General features: G+C 39.5%; 1 protein-coding gene across 1 annotated transcript in view; it reads right to left on the bottom strand.

Moving 5' to 3' along the window:
• HERPUD2 (HERPUD family member 2) overlaps positions 1 to 17,560 on the bottom strand; it is a 95,013-nt gene that overhangs the window by 63,689 nt on the left and 13,764 nt on the right. The gene's annotated exons all lie outside the window — the stretch shown is intronic.

The raw sequence follows: 17,560 nt of genomic DNA on the forward strand, positions 1-17,560 counted from the left end.
AAAAATAATTACCAATGAGGAGATACAAGATAGCAGCAGTTAGGGAGAGGCCGTCCATGGAGCTGCTGATTTAAATCACCGTCCATTTTAGCAGATAAGAACTGGAAATGTCAAAGAATAATTGCCAGCTCAGTTACCATCTGTTACTAAAGATAGCCCCAGCCAGGTGCGATGGCTCACACCTGTAATCCCAACCCTTTGGGAGGCTGAGGCAAGTGGATCACCTGAGGTCAGAAATTTGAGACCAGCCTGGCCAACATGGTGAAACCCCGTCTCTACTAAAAATACAAAAACTGAGCTAGGTGTGGTGGTGCATTCCTGTAATCCCAGCCACTAGGGAGACTGAGGCAGGAGAATTGCTTGAACCCGGGAGGCAGAGGTTGCAGTGAGCTGAGATTGTGCCACTGCACTCCAGCCTGGTCGACAAAGCAAGACTCAGCCTCAAAAAAAAAAAAAAAAAAAAAAAAAAAAAAAAAAAGCCCGTAATGAGAACTCTCAAGAGTACCATGGTAATATAATATGGTAATAGATAATAAAACAGTCATGATCATTAATAATAAATAGAATACTTCTACTTCAACTGAGGAATGGAAAACTAAACATCATATGTTCTCATACGTCCCTAAGCTATGAGGATGCAAAGGCATAAGAATGATACAATGGACTTTGGGGACTTGCAGGGAAAGGGTGAGAAGGGTGTAAGGGATAAAAGACTACAAATTGGGTTCAGTGTATACTGCTCAGGTGATGGGTGCACCAAAATCTTACAAATCACTGAAGAACTTATGTAACTAAATACCACCTGTTCCCCAAAAAACTATGGAAATTAAAAATTAAAAAATAAGTATAGTACTTCTCTGCTTTAGCCATATTAACTATTCAGCACACGTAAGTAAGCTTAGCAATTCAGTGATTTCTGACTGTTGGGTAGCTCTCTTTGTTAACAAAATATAAATTTGAAGAAAGTTATTTGTAAATAATAATAATGGATTTCTGTGAATTAATGGGATGTTTGTTTACTTCCACTTCTTTGAGGTGTAAAAGATAACAGCTAGAAAACACATATTGTGGCTGGGCATGGTGGCTCACACCTGTAATCCTAGCACTTTGGGAGGCTGAGGTGAGCAGATCACCTGAGGTCAGGAGTTCGAGACCAGCCTGGCCAACATGATGAAACCCCATCACTACTAAAAATACAAAAGTTAGCTGGGCATGGTGGCACGCACCTGTAGTCCCAGCTATTCAGGAGGCTGAGGCAGGAGAATCGCTTGAACCCAAGAGGCAGATGTGGCAGTGAGCCAAGATCACACCACTGTACTCCAGCTTGAGTGACAGAGTGACACCTCCGTCTTGGGGGGAAAAAAAAACACACACACATTGATTCATTCAGTGGGATTACAGGTTCCTTTAAAAATTCAAAGAAAGTGCTTGTCACTGAGCTTTTCTTACTGAAATTTGGAGTGCCTTCCAGGAAACTAAAATACTTTTATGATGTTGAGTAGCATAGTTTGAGTTTGTTTGATAGCTCTCTTGGAAGGAAAGACTTCAAGTGATGACCTTGCAGTTTCAAGTTTCAGAGATGATGTTGGCCATCTGGCTTCTGATTCCATTCATTTCTACTTTCACCATACTTGTCATATTTTAAAAAGACTGTGTCACAAAGCATCTAATCAAATCTTAATCAAGTTTATTGTTTTTAAAAAATGAAAACCTACACTGGAAGCCTAAGAAAATTAGCTCATTTCAACACTCCACTTTAAAAATCATAAATGGTCCCAGATGTTTGATCACAAGCCATCTTGTAGGAAATGAAACAAAACCATTCATTAAATGCCAAATGGGTGTTTTGAATTATATGTCATCTAATGAATTCTTAGAACAGTCTTGAGAGATAGTGAGGACACTGAAGCTCAGAAAGGGTAAGTATCCTGCCCAAAATCACACAGTAAGTTCCAAATAGAGTTCTGTCTCCACTGTAATGCACACACTTTCCACTACACTGAACTTTATTACTTAAAGATAATCATGGGTAACAAGACATATTCAGGAGGAAAAGGCTTTCAGGAACATCTTAGAGGTTACCTAGATCAGTCTTCTAGGTACCTCCAGAATGAATCAGTCTTGCCACATCTCTGAAGGGTGATTAGCCAATTGACTTAGCTCTTTCTAGAGAGATGGATCACCATAGTTTTTACTGCAACATGACAGGTTTTAAACAGCCATGGTAATTATAACTGAATTGAAATTTGCATTCCTATAATTTGTCATTGGGCCTACAATGATCAATCCAAAATGTGTTTACTCTTATTCCACATACCAGCCCTTCAAATAGACAACCATAAAATGCTCTTTATATCTTCTGCAGACTAAATAGCCTTAGATCCTTCAACAATTCTTTAGTTTCCAGATCTCTCAGAATAGTGACTCACCTTTGAACATACTAGTTTGTAAATTCCCCCATAAATTATGAACACAGTAAGCACAGTAGTTCATACATACTGTGATTTCTCTGTAATAGTCTTCATAAAGACACATCTATATTTCTATTAGTTTGTTAATAGAAATCTACCTAATCTGGTTTAGCAGTTGAGTTTCCTGCTTTTCAGGAACTCTATGTCTAGTCAGTATTTACAGTGAACATTTGGCTAAGGAAGAAACCTCTTGTTTCTCTGATGATTCAGTCTAATGACTTATTTAGGATAAAAATTGGAGAATATTGTAGCTAAATACCATCTCACTGAGGCTCTTTTAGGTGACCAGAGAAGTAGTAGGGGAAAGAGGGAAAATCATTTACATTGTTCACCCTTTGAGAATTTTTACCTAAGTGTATGTGTTAGTTGTCTATTGCTGTAAAACAAATTGCCTCCAAAACTGTGGGTCAGAAATTTGGGAGCAGCTTAACTGGGAGTTCTGGTTTGAGGCTCTCATGGCATTGCAGTCAAGATTTCAGGTGGCATTCAGTCATCTGAAGACTTGATTGGGACTGGAAGATCTACTTTCCAGATGTCTCACTCATAAGGCTGGCATGCTGGTGCTGGTTACTAGTGGGAAGTCTCAGTTCCTCCCCATGTGGGCCTCTCTGTAGAACTGCCTGAGCATCCTCAAAACATGGCAGCTGGATTCCCCCAGAATGAGAGAGCCAAAAGACCAATGCTTTTCATGACTTAATCTTGGAAATTACATGAATACTGTCACCTGCATTGTGTTCTTTAGTCACATAGACCAGCCCTGAGTCAGTTTGGGAGGAGAGTAAATATGGGCATGAATACTTGGAGATAAGGACTATTAGTCTCATATTGGAGGCCAACTAACCAAATGTACTTTATCAAAGCATGGCAGGTCTAATAGATATCTCTTTCCTTCTATATAGTACTATCCAATTCCAAATCCCAATACCAGTGTTGCGATTGTTTCACATCTGCTTGCCCATCCACTGGCATTCAGCCTCTCTCTTTCTAAAGGCGTTTCACCAATTTCCTCCTCCAAATTTAGAACTATCTTAACATTATTCCATATTTCTCACATGTTTGTTTTTATTGCTAAAAAGGAAATATAGTTTAACAGTTTGGAAAAACATTTCCTACTACATTCAAATAAAGTTAAGAAAATATCACTAAATTGAAATGAACCTGGAGAAGAGTCATTGGCCTACCCCAGGGGTTCTTCATCTGGGTTCAGAGATAGATGGCCAACATGTGTATACCCCTGTACTGTCTATAGTACTGTGTGCATGTGTACACATGGCATTGATCTAAAGGAGAGCCCATAGCTTTTATCAGCTTCTCAAAGAGGCCATTCGTAATGCCTTTCAGAACCCCAATGAAATTCAGTCCTCACTGTGAAGTTTTTCCAGTTAAAGGAAATGTATTACATGAGCCAATTACCAGATTATGCCCTCAAGGCTCCAAATATACCCATCATTGTCTGCTTTGTGATAATATAGATAAGTCATAAAAAATTCTTTTCTGGCAGGCATGACATTAAGCTTTGTTAGTAGAGAACATTTGAGGGGACGCTAGAAAAAGAAATTATCTGTACAGTGTAGTGTGCTTCTTTAGGCAGGTTCTTACAGTGCATGTGGCCTCTGTAGCACCCAGTTCCAGCAGAGACCAGTGGCCAACAGTGTGTAGCACCTCCCATGAACAACTGCTCCAGGAACCCTCTCAGGTAACTTTTCAGGCAACTGCTATGAAGAGCTTTCCCTTGGCACCCTTCAAGTGGCTTTGCAGTGGAGTTCCACTAGTACCACTAGTACCACTGGTATAACACCCTCCATTGAATGGCTTCCCCTCACACTCCTTGGCCAGCTTTGCATCCTCAGCAAATTCTCTGACATTCAATGAGCCTGAATCACTGAACTTTGTCAATGAGAGCCTCTCATCCCTAAGGGCAGTGGCTGATCCCTATATCTGCTATTCCTATGTTCTTTAGAATTTGCTTTCCTTCTCACTAGCCATCTCCTCCTTATTACTGTGTTCTCTGTTATGTGATAATTCTTTTTTTTTTTTTTTTTTTTTGAGACGGAGTCCTGTCACCCCCAGGCTGGAGTGCAGTGGCATGATCTCGGCTCACTGCAGCCTCTGCCTTCCAGGCTCCAGCGATTCTCCTGCCTCAGCCTCCGGGTAGCTGGGATTATAGGCACATGCCACCATGCCTGGCTAACTTTTGTATTTTTTAATAGAGACGTGGTTTCACCATGTTGGCCAGGCTGTCTCAAACTCCTGACCTCAAGTGATCCACCTGCCTCAGCATCCCAAAGCGCTGGGATTACAAGCATAAGCCACTGCGCCCAGCCTGTAAGTGATAATTCTTTATACTTAACCTTCCATGTTCAAAACGTGGTGTGGTTTCTCTTTTCTCTCTCTTAGTTGGACCCTGGTTGATACAGCATTGGTATCAGAGGTGGTCCCAGGAGATGGACAATGAAGATAAAATTTAAGAATTGGTTTGGTCATTCCCTTTGGCTGAGCTCTTCCTCAGAGGGAAATTAGATGCTAGAAATCCATGACATGCAGGGGCATTACAATTGATCAGACTACCATCTGTGGTTGATTGTGATGACATGCCAACTGAAGCAAGTGACTGCCTCAGCAGTTGATGCATTTCACAATTAGGGCAATGAAGATGATAATAAGGACGGTGATATGGGATAGATCCTTCTGAGTGCCCTTAAGCACTTGTAGATAGAAAATGAAATGTCTTTCAACTCTCAGCTCAAGTCACAGACTACGACCAGCACTACAAAGAACCTTTTAGTTCTTGCAAGCATAGGGGTGATACTGTTGAAAATCAAGCACCGAATTTCATTTTAAGGGTTGCTGAATTATAGTAACAGTTAAATTCACAGTCACATCACTATGTACGTGTATATGTATATGTAATATACACATATACACATATGTATATATATATTATAAGTCACTGATTGGAAAAGAATGGAGACCTGAAAATTGGAATGGGGCTATCTCCTTAGGCCCAGATGATGCTAACAATCTTGAAACTCCAAGTCACTCTAAGCTTTGCCTATTCGTGAAAGTAGCTTGCCCTCTGGAGACTAACCTTTCTTTACCTGAAAACTCTGTGATAACCTCACTTGGGGCAGAGTCCTTAAAAGAGGATGTTCCTTCTCAAGACCTATCATAACCACTCGCTATCGCCGCTAGACCTATAACTACAGCTACATCTCAGCATGCCCCACAGGGACAGGTACACACTCTGACCCAGGAAGAACTAGCTGACACTCCAAAAGAATTGTAAGACTTTGCTAATATATATTGGCAGAAATCCGGGGAATATGTGTGAGAGTGTATCCTAAGGGTGTTAGACCAAGGAGGGTAAAATATAGAGCCAGCTTGCTATGCTTGTACTTGCTAGAGATTCCAGATTTCATGTGTTAGCTCATGCAGCTGAAGGTGGCTCTTACAATTTATTGGTGTATTGACTGAAACTTGGACTCAAAGACAGCCTACATTTAATACAGCTGAGATGCCAGAGCTTTCCTGGCATCATGTGGAGAAAGCAATCCAAGGACTTAGGGAGATAGGAATGTTAAACTGTATCATGTGCTACCAGCACACCCTTCCCCCTCCACCATTCCATGAGAAGGCCCATAAGACACTCTCTTCACTAAGGTATTGAGAGGGCCATTAGTAAGGGGGAGCACCTGAATTTTTGTAAAGCTCTGTGGTTGCCCTTTGTAGACCAGGTGGGGTATAGGGATGCCATTTAAATGAACCTCCTAGTTGTGCCACTTGAGAGACAGCATTATGGAAGGCTGGGGATATGTTTTACAGGATGAAGTATATTCTTTGAATTCAAGACCATTGTATGCAGAGAGGCGTGCAGATTCAAACTCGACTGCAAAAATTTTTAATGTCCATTATTTACATTAATATTTGTCTCAGTCACTATTATAGAGGACACGAAGGATAGCGAGATATACTTGCCTTCAACGAGTTTGCAATCTAGTAGGAGAAAATAAGACACACATGCAAGTGACTATAAAACAAAATAGAGTAAAGGAGGTATCCCAGGCCCTTGTGTACATCAGCCACCTTATGTCTCAGCCAAAAGTGGAAGAGGGAAGTAAGGAAAGGGTGTACAAGATTCTTCCTTTCCTCAGTCTTTTCCAACTTTTCCTCACATTTTCCCAGAGTATGCCTTCCTTAAAAACCTCATCTACTTTTTTTTTTTTTTTTGAGATGGAATCTTGCACTGTTGCCTAGGCTGGAGTGCAGTGGCGCTATCTCGGCTCACTGTAACCTCTGCCTCCCAGGTTCAAGTGTCTCCTTCCCTCAGCCTCCCAAGTAGCTTGGATTACAGGTGCCCGCCACCACACCTGGCTAATTTTTTTTTTTTTTTTTTTTTTTGTATTTTTAGTAAAGACAGGGTTTCACTATGTTGGTCAGGCTGGTCTTGAACTCCTGACCTCATGATCCGCCTGCCTTGGCCCCCAAAAGTGCTGGGATTACAGGCGTGAGCCACCACACCTGGCCAAAACCTCATCTACTGCCCTTCCTCAGGCCCAGCTGAGACTCCTTTAGTTTGGCCACCGGGAAAAGAGACCCAGCTGTGCCTCAGGAAATAAGATGGACCCCATATGACCGGGCGTACATATCTACCTCCCCCATATCAATGTCTGTGTCCCCACTGCCATTATTAACAACAACCTCATTCTTTTTCATCACACTCTGCACTGTCTCCTCCCATGTCACTTCCAGTATCTACAGCAACTTCTTTAAGTTGGTAGTGCCTTCCTAATTAATTTTGTTAAAGTTCTGAGACCAGATCTAGGATCAGCAGAATAACTGGTTAATTTGACTGACAAGGGTAAGGAATGGGGAATGACAGCTAAGTCAAGTACTTCAAATACTACATGCTAGAAACCCGTTTCATTCATTCATTCTAAGGATTTAGCGCTCCAGAGTTACAAACTTTTATACTTCCTGTCTTATCTTGAAAAATTTCCAAAAACATGCATAACACATTTTAAATAGTTACATAACTGGTCAAGAGAAAAGGTCAAAGTTCTTGAGAAAAATCTTGGCTGAGTTCGCATTTTTTCTCCATCTTAGTTTTTTTGTGTATTTCCCTTCATGACTCCCTAGGGTTTGTAAAGTAGGTTGAATCTTTGAAAAAGCAAGCTAGCTTTGACTAAGAAAACTTGTTAAATTTCAGGCTTTAGAAAGTAATGGGACAGCTTCCTGAGTATAATGTTGGTAACATTCATTTTTAAAGAATGCAGGAGTTTATCTCCCTGAAGGGATTTATGTTTTACAACTTTGATATTGTCCAGTAGTAAAAATGCTCAGTTCTGTTGCAAGAATGTGTAATTAGGATAAAACAACTTAACATTAGTGGAGTTCCTATTACAGATGTGGAGTGTGCTAGGTGTTTTATGATGATCTCTTTGAATTCCTTTAAGATAAGCTCTGAGCCACCACTTTCAAACTTGTCCTATTCTGTCCTTAGACACTGTCTCTGTGCTTCCGTGTGAAATCTAATAATGCATTTACTATATTTTAATGACTTTTTTTTTTTTTCGAGATTGAGTCTTGCTCTCTTGCCCAGGTTGGAGTGCAGTGGCATGATCTCAGCTCACTGCAACCTCCACCTCCCGGGTTCAAGCGATTCTCCTGCCTCAGTCTCCCAAGTAGCTGGGACTATAGGCATGTGCCACCACACCCAGCTACTTTTTGTATTTTTTTTAGAGATACGGTTTTGCCATTTTGGCCAGGCTAGTCTCAAACCCCTGATCTCAGGTGATCTGCCTGCCTTGGCCTCCCAAAGTGCTGGGATTACAGGGGTGAGCCACCACACCTGGCTTGTAATGACTTAAATCTGTCTCCCTCACTAGACTATGTGCTCCCTGAGGCTAGATATTGTGCCTCAGCCATTTCAACATCATTGTTGCCTAGCACAATCCTTTTTGCAGAGTAACAGTAAATATTACGGACTAAATTATAATACTTATTTTGCAGAGAGAAATGAGCTATAGGGAAGTTATCTGCCTAAGTTCTCCAGTTAGTAATCGATAGAGCTGTTGATACAAAAGCCCTTGACTTTTTCTTTCTTTCTTTTTTTTTTTTTTTTTCTTTTTTTTTTTTTTTTTTTTTTTTTTTTTTTGAGACAAGGTCTCCCTCTGTCACTCAGGCTGGAGTGCAGTGGCGCGATCTCAGCTCATTTCAACTCCGCCTCCCGGGTTCAAGCAATTCTTGTGTCTCAGCCTCCCATCACAGCTGTGCACCACCACGCCTGGCTTTTTTTTTTTTTTTTTTTTTTTTTTTTTGTAATTTTAGAAGAGATGGGGTTTCACCATTTGGCCAGCTGGTCTCAAACTCCTGGCCTCAAGCAGTCCACCCGCCTTGGCCTCCCAAAGTGCTGGGATTACAGACATATAAGCTACCGCACCCGGATGCCCTTGACTTTTATTGGCAGTGTTTCTATTTAACACCATCCTAGCTGCAGTTCTGTAGGATTTTGTGCGGTCACATCCTCTATCTTGTGAGCAATAATAGTAGTATGTCTGGGAGAGTCTGAGCCACATTGAGGAGATTTGGCAAAAAGAGTTAAGGAAAAAGCCACAGAAGCATCATGGATACAAAGTTTAGAAGTGATGGGGGGGACATCGGTCTTTACACATCTGTTAGGAATCTCATGCAGCTAAAAGCAGCATCCCTGATAAACTTGTTTGTTATCTACTCAGCAAAACAGAGAAAACCCATAGGAATTTCAGCATTGTACCTGTCTTATCTCTTGTACACATTCCTCTCTCATTTAATGATTGGCCGTACCAGAGGCCATTTTCCTGCTAACTCCTTCTCCGCCAAACTAAGTATTTTAATGTATTAGTTGTTGTTGCACATATGACTAAAATCTCCTATAATTATTATATATTTGTAGCTTTTCTCTTGTGTCTATGAAAGTCATTCTTTGGTTAACATAACCATCTTTTATTCACTTTCACCCAAAATTACAGTTCATAGCATACTTCAGGAAGGGAAAATGTTGAGGCATCCTCTTTATAAACCACCTAAATTTCTAAGGATGCCAGGGAATCAATGGTGGTAAATGAGCTTAAAGAAAGAAAAAAAGTCTCAGCTTAACTTGAGACTCAATTTTGCTCAGATTCATCTGAGAGATGACACTTTTTGATTCCCACCATTTATATATATTAGTTTCTTTTTCCCTTTCACTCTTCTCATTTTGTTTTGTTTTGTTTCTTTTGTGAGATGGAGTCTCATTCTGTCACCCAGGCTGGAGTGCAGTGTCGTGATCACAGCTTACTGCAGCCTCATCCTTCTGGGCTCAAGTGATCCTCCCACCTCAGCCTCCTGAGTAGCTGGGACTACAGGCACATGCCCCCACGCCCAGCTAATTTTTTTGTATATTTTGAATTTTTTGTAGAGATGGGGTTTTGTCCTGTTGCCAAGGCTGGTCTTGAACTCCTGGGCTCAAGCCATCCACCCACCTCAGACCACAAAATGCTGGGTTACAGGCATAAGCCACCACACCCAGCCTAGTTTCCGGTCTTTTCATATTTCCTTTAGAAATCTCCATTTTTTATACATAATCTCATTTTTACTTATCATGAACAAAAACAAAAACCATTTTTAGATGACTGTTTTATAGGCTTTTAAAAATCAGCTATGGGCCGGGTGCAGTGGCTCACACTTGTAATCCCAGCACTTTGGGAGGCCAAGGCCAGCGGATCACCTGAGATTGGGAGTTTGAGTCCAGCCTAACCAACATGGAGAAACCCCATCTCTACTAAAAATACAAAATTAGCCAGTTGTGGTGGCACATGCATGTAATCCCAGCTACTTGAGAGGCTGAGGAAGGAGAATCACTTGAACCCAGGAGGCGGAGGTTGCAGTGAGCTGAGATCATGCCATGGCACTCCAGCCTGGGCAACAAGAGCAAAACTCCATCTCAAATAAATAAATAAATAAATAAGAAATAAAATAAAGTCAGCTATGTAGTGCTTGCAGGAATGTAAATGAATACATTTCTGGGGAATAATTTGATAGACATATCAAACTCCTAAAAGAGGACTGTAATAAGAAGGGATGGGATGCATTCTGGAGTACCAATAATGTTCTGTTTCTTGACATGGTGGCTACATGGTTTTTCGCGTTATAACTGTTAAAAAGCATATATGTAAGTTCTATGTACTTTTCTGTATGTTATGTTGTATTTCACAATTCAAGAATTATTTTAAAATGTACATATGGTTATTCACTTTAAATAATTCTTCCTACATTTAAAAAGAGTGTAAGTGGCTATTTCAAAGCATTGATTATAATAGCAAATACAACAGCAAGGGTTTGGTTAAATAAACCATAGCATATCCAGATGATAGAATACTATGCATCTTTTTTTAAATGACATATAGATAAATATATGCTGAGATACAGGCTGTTCATAGCACAAAGGGGAAAAACAAATTGCACAAACTCTGTTCAGTAAGATCTTTTACTTAAAAAATTATACAATCGGCCATGCACTGTGGCTTACGCCTGTAATCCCACCGCTTTGGAAGGCCGAGGTGGGTGGATCACCTGAGGTCGGGAGTTCAAGACCAGCCTGACCAACATGGAGAAACCCTGTCTCTACTAAAAATACAAAATTAGCCGGGCGTGGTGGTGCATGCCTGTAATCCCAGCTACTCAGGAGGCCGAGGCAGGAGAATCACTTGAAGCCAGGAGGTGGAGGTTGCGGTGAGCCATGATCACACCATTGCACTCCAGCCTGGGCAACAAGAGCAAAACTCCATCTCAAAAAAAAAAAAAATACATATATATATATATATATATTTTCCGTGCATTAAGAAGAATTTCTAGAACTATATAAACCAAAGTATGGAGTGAATTGTAGTGGGCATTTTATTTCCTTTTGTTTATATTTTCTACTTTTTCTAAGTGAACTCATTTTGCTATTTTGATAAGAAAAAAGCTATTTAAAAGAAATTTTAAGTTCATTTATTCCTTCATTCAGTAGCAAGTCTTGGGTGAAGTCAGGGAAACATTTTCAAGTTTAAATTTCAAGTTTCAAGTGTTAATTTCTATATAAAATCCTTTCCTAAATCAAAATTTGTTCTTCAATAAAAGGGATCTACCTTTATGTTTTGAAAAATTATGATTTTTAAAAATAAGTTAGGCAAGATTGAATATTTTTCTTTTATTGTATTTTTAAATGTTGCTTATTGACAAATCCTTCCATCCTTTAGATTAAGGCCTAATTTGTGAGTAATATTCAAGTCATTAATTTCACAATTACTATTACATTATTAAATTTCTATTTAGAGGTACTTAGCGCCATATTTTCAAAAGGAAATAGATACATCTAAAACAGGAAACGGAGGAAACGCAGCGTGAAATGTACCATTGCTGTGATTAACCACAGTAGCCACTGGGTGTCTCCACTGCTTCACACCAGTCACTATCTCTGATGGAAGTTTCCAACGAAAACAGGAGATGAAGAGCAAAGCTTTATTTACAGAATTCTTAATTAGGAACTGATGCAGCATTTACATGCCAGACATTTTATTTAGAAACATTTCTGCTCGTGTAGGCAATATTTTCTTGCGTTCTTTGATAACTGAGCATTTGATTTGCCAAGGAGAGGAAGGGAAACATTTATTATTTTTCTTAACATCCTATCATTTCCTATTCCAATTTTTCCTTTAAAAATTAAAGGAAACAAAAATTCTTCATTTGTGACATCTTGGCTATTTTCATAGCTACCATTTTCAGAGTTCTGTAATGAAATAACTTCACTAAACCAAGAAAATTTACCACTAGACAGGAATATGGTATGTTTTCCTTTTGGAAAAGTAGGAAACTACATTGCTGGTAGCTTTCTACCTCTGAGAAATGTCACTGTGTCCCAAAAGGGCTAGCGAATAGAAGAAAAAGACAGGAATCAGCTACAGAGTAGTAGAACTGGCCTCTGGGTAGGTAATCTTTAAAGTTAACTCTCCACCAGGCAGGGTGACTCATGCCTGTAATCCCAACATTTTGGGAGGCTGAGGTGTGCAGATAACTTGAGCTCAGGAGTTCCAGACCAGCCTGGGCAACATGTGAAACCCCATCTCTACTAAAAATACAAAAATGAGCCAGGTGCGGTGGTGCACACCTATAGTCCCAGCTATTCAAGAGGCTGAGGTGGGAGAATTGCTTGAGCCCAAGAGGTTGAAGTTGCAGTGATCATGCCACTGCACACCAGCCTGAGCGACAAAGCTTGTCTCAAAAAAAAAAAAAAAAAAAAAAAAAAGCTAACCCTTCCTGGGATTGCAGATCTAAACCTTGGGACTGACTATAATTTAGAAACTTAACCTTAGTTTATATTTCTAGATGCCATTAAATTTGCAATTTGTTCATTTAGGGTATATTTTTTTCTTCATCTTGACTTCTTTTAGTTTAATTTTTCCACTCCAAACCTACTGCTTTCTTCTGTGTTCTCAGTTTCTTCTGCCATCTACCATTCTCACTTTTATCTTTTCTTTGCTGCCCCTTTTCGTTTGCTTGGTTGAGTAGATAACTCTTTTGAATGAAAGTCATTGTTTTTAAAAAATCCTACCTTAGCCCCAAATCATTCCATCAGAAGAGAGGAATTCTAGAAATTTAATATAAATTGTTCAAAGTTTAAGATGCTCCCTAAACACAAATACAATTGCATACTTCAGCTAGTATTCACTGTGATATAATAAATTAGCTATATAACTGATTTACTTATCTGCTTAAGGAAACTAATGAATGGTGGAATCAGAAGAAAAAACTTTGAATTCAAACAGCAGCGAAATTAGAGAGGACATATTTTTGATTCTACAAACTACAAATAGAGTAACTAAACACAGAACTTGGTGTAGGTGACAGAACTTCAAGTTGGAAAGTAGAATTTAAATATCAAGTTCACCTTATCAGGAAAACATATAGTCATGAGTTAAAGAATACACTGTTTTAAATAGTCAAATAAATGAGAAGGAATAAGTAATATAAGATTATGGATCCGAGATTTGACATTAATTTCATATCACGTACTTAATTCGCAGAGTTCTCTGCAGAAGGGGAAAGGATTAAGGAATCCCCTAGGTGATCAGGAAAAGAGTGGATCTCAGCTATCTTCTACCAAGTGAACACAGATCCACACAAAACCCTACATAGCCTTCTGCAATTTGCTATTTTTACCTAACATTTTGTTTTTAAGATTAAATGCTACATTTATTTTTTAAAATCTAGTAATGCTACATTTACCATCAGTTTTCATTCGCTTTAATTTAGACCCGAAGCTCAGTTTTCCCTACTTTTGCTTGTTCACTGGACAGTCTGGCCACATAAAAATTTACATCTACTGGAGAAAATGAAGGATTGCAGACAATTTCTTGAAATGCAGCTATGATTTTAATCTCATCTGTTTAGCATGAAGAAACAGATTACGAAAAAAGGCATATTTTCAGAATTTATTATATAGTTTTGAAAAATAAAGACATATGTATGTTTATGTTCATCGCAACACTATTCACAATAGCAAAGACACGGAATCAACCTAAATGCCCATCAACGGTAGACTCGATAAATAAAATGTGGTACATATACACTATGGAATCCTATGCAGCCATAAAAAAGAATGAGATCATATCTTTTGCAAGGATATGGATGGAGCTGGAGGCCATTATCTTAAGTAAACTAACACAGAACAAAACGCCAAATACACAGTGTTCCCACTTATAAGTGGGAGCTAAACAATAAGAACACATGGATACTAGGAAGGGAACAACAGACACTGGGGCCTACTTGACGGGGAAGTGGGGAGGAGGGAGAGAATCACAAAAGAATACTGATCAGGTACTATGTTTATTACCCAAGTGACAAAATTATTTGTACAAAAACCCCCCGTGACACACAGTCTACCTAGACAACAAACTTGCACATGTATCCCTGAACCTAAAATATAAGTTAAAAAAAAAAGCAAAATAGAAATAATCTAAGCTATTCAAGTAATGACCCAAAAGTTCTTCCATATGTTATGAAGTCCAGTAAATGCATTACTAAGCAGTTAGGCTGAGATAAGGGTGAGAGAGAGAGAGGTTTGTTGCTAGGATTTAGTGGTCCTGTAGTCTAGTCCTGACTCTGCTGTCACAGTTTATTTAACTTCTTTGGGCTCTCAATTTTCTCATCTATAACATTAATCAGTTGGCCGGGCTCAGTGGCTAACGTCTTTAATCCCAGCACTTTGGGAGTCCGAGCGGGAGGTGGATCACCTAAGGTCAGGAGATCAAGACCAGCCTGGCCAACATGGTGAAACCCCACCTCAACCAAAACTACAAAAATTAGCCGGGCGTGGTGGCATGCGCCTGTAATCCCAGCTACTCAGGAGGCTGAGACAGGAGAATCGCTCGAACGTAGGAAGCGGAAGTTGCAGTGAGCCAGGATCACGCCACTGCACTCCAGCCTGGCAACAGAGTGAGAATCTGTCTCAATAAATAAAATAAAATAAAATAAATCGGTTGGACCAGATGTCCTTGATGCTAATTTTCAACGATCTGTGACCTCATACAATAAAAACTATAAAGACCAAAAATTTATTCTAGCTCACATGCTTTCATTTTCTGTATGAAACAAATTTTCACTATGATATGTTGGTGAAAAAAGTACATCGTGTATGAGTACCCATTTCTCAGGACATAGAGTATATTTAACTATTTAGCTTATATAGCCATGTAATTTTGCCTACATTGCACACTTTGTTCACATCTATAATTTATTTACTTCTGAGTCCTTGCTGATAGGCCCCTCCCCTGATTATGATATTGCTTTTGGGGTGAAATAGGATCCACTTCCATGATCTGTGCCATGGAGATTCAGGAGCACATTGTAGAAACTTCTCTATGTAGGTGAACGATAAGGACTACTGATGTAGGCATACTGTGTTAGAATCACCTGCAGATTATTTGGCAGTTTTAAAAATTATTCCTGGATCCTTCTGTTATAAGGATAGGGCCCTTTACTAAAGCTGCAAGCTGCAGAATCCTCCTCAATCTTTTAATTTTTTTAGCTTTTATTTTTTTAAGCTACTCCTGCTGGAATGGGAACCTCCTCAATCTTCGTCAGAAAAACAACAACAACAATTGAATTGTAGAGGTTTTTTAAATTCCTGATCACAGATACAAATAATTAGTGGTCTGGAAAGTAGTTAAGTGTAATAAAAAATATAATGTCCCTTATAACATTGAGAGCTTTATAGTAGCACAAAGGATGCCACACCCAACCCACCTCCCTCATCCTCCCACTATTACCAACCCTGGTCCACAATTTCAAAAGAGACGGCCTAAAATTCTTTTTAAGCCATCATTTACATTGAAGCCAATTTAAAAGTGTGATCAGGGATATAGACAACACATGTGCTAGAGCTATAAAATAAATTTTGGTGATTGCCCAGTCATTTAGTATCTTTTTTTAACCAATATTCCCTTTCTAAAAACATAAATTTATATGAATAATGGATTATTTATAATGATTTGCCTGTGAATAACCCATTTCCCCTTCTTTGTCATGGAGGGAATAATCCTAATTTATTGCTGGGGGAGTTGTGGTATACTGTCTTATTTCAAAAAGAAACAATCTACTTTTGTGAAAAACCATCCTAGCATGTAACATTTTAGCACACTGTTACTCAAGATGTTTGCACTCATAGACACCAATTGTATCATGTCTTTGGGATGTGATAAAATTATGTTTAAAATTCATGTTAAAGCTATAGGTTTTTTTTTCTTTTCTGATCTACATATCAGCCTTACCTCCATGGACTTCACTAATTATATTTAAGGAATTAGAAAACTTCCTTCCTTAATTTTATTCTCATTAATTTTTCTAGGACATTTATCTATTAAATAAAATGGGTTGTTAAAGTATGTTAAGTGTGTAAGGCATGTAACCAGTCAAATGTCAAGGTTCTGAGTAGGTTGGATTTCACGATCAAGGATAATCTCTTAATATTCACAATCTCATTCTTACGTATTCCCATCCCCCCGAAGTCTTTCATTTCACTTCTATTCATTCTTACTTACTCCTACTAATATCTCCATTTAGATTCTCTCATCTGATCTTTCCCATACCTCTTGCTCCACAGTAAGTTTTATTTTCCCCACTTACATTAATCACATCTACTCTGATCTGTGGGCATTTTTCACCTAAAACCCAGCAAAGGAAACATTGTCAACCTGTCAAAAAAAAAAAAAAAAAGTGCTGCGATTGTGGAGGACAGATAAGCAGGTGGTAATAAAAGCATTCTAGTGAATCTGAACCAGGGAACCTGCTGGGCTGGCCTGACTCAGAGGTGGTAAGAGAAGGCAACAGGAGGCAGGAGGCAGCCCCATCACTGTCCGTTCCGAGAGCAGAAATGAGGTGGGTGCTCCCTACCTCAAGGTAGCAAGGGGGAAAATTCTCTAAGGAAGAGTCCCAGCAAGATCAAGTATCAGTGCCATGTCCAAGGGGTCAGAGAAATAACCAAAGTCAGTGTGGTAGGGCCATGAGTTTACCTTGTGGTTTGGCTTTATGTGGGTATATGGAAGTGCCAGCAGCTGAGCTGAGAACTGTCAAGAGAGGCAGAAAGCAGATGTGTCAGAGATTTAGGGCCTTAATGGAAGTGAAATGTGATGGCAGAAGACACCACAAGAGTTGCTGAGGCGTCAGTTAGGAAGTGAACTGCAGAATTGGCAGAGGCTGCTGGGCCTGTTGAGGCACCAGGAGTGACAAAGAAGACTGGCAGCTGTAGAGCATAGACCAGATTGGCCAGTACAACAGCACAGGGCCATGCTGGGCTTTGACTTAGGAATCCTGGTGGAGGCAATGATGAGAGAGAAAAGATGAGACCAGTAGGTAAGCCAAGGTAGTTGTCAGGATAGGAGACAGGCAGGCCAGATGGCTGTTAACCATGTGGTGTGTCCCGACTTTCCAGCATCAATTTAATGGCCAAATTAAAATGTTTAAGTCAACTTAAGCCAAGGTCAATTTTAATCCTATGCTTTGCTGGTGACACAGAATCATTAACTGTATCAATA

This window comes from Macaca thibetana, chromosome 3 (assembly GCF_024542745.1).
Source record: "Macaca thibetana thibetana isolate TM-01 chromosome 3, ASM2454274v1, whole genome shotgun sequence".
Taxonomy (NCBI): Eukaryota; Metazoa; Chordata; class Mammalia; order Primates; family Cercopithecidae; genus Macaca; species Macaca thibetana.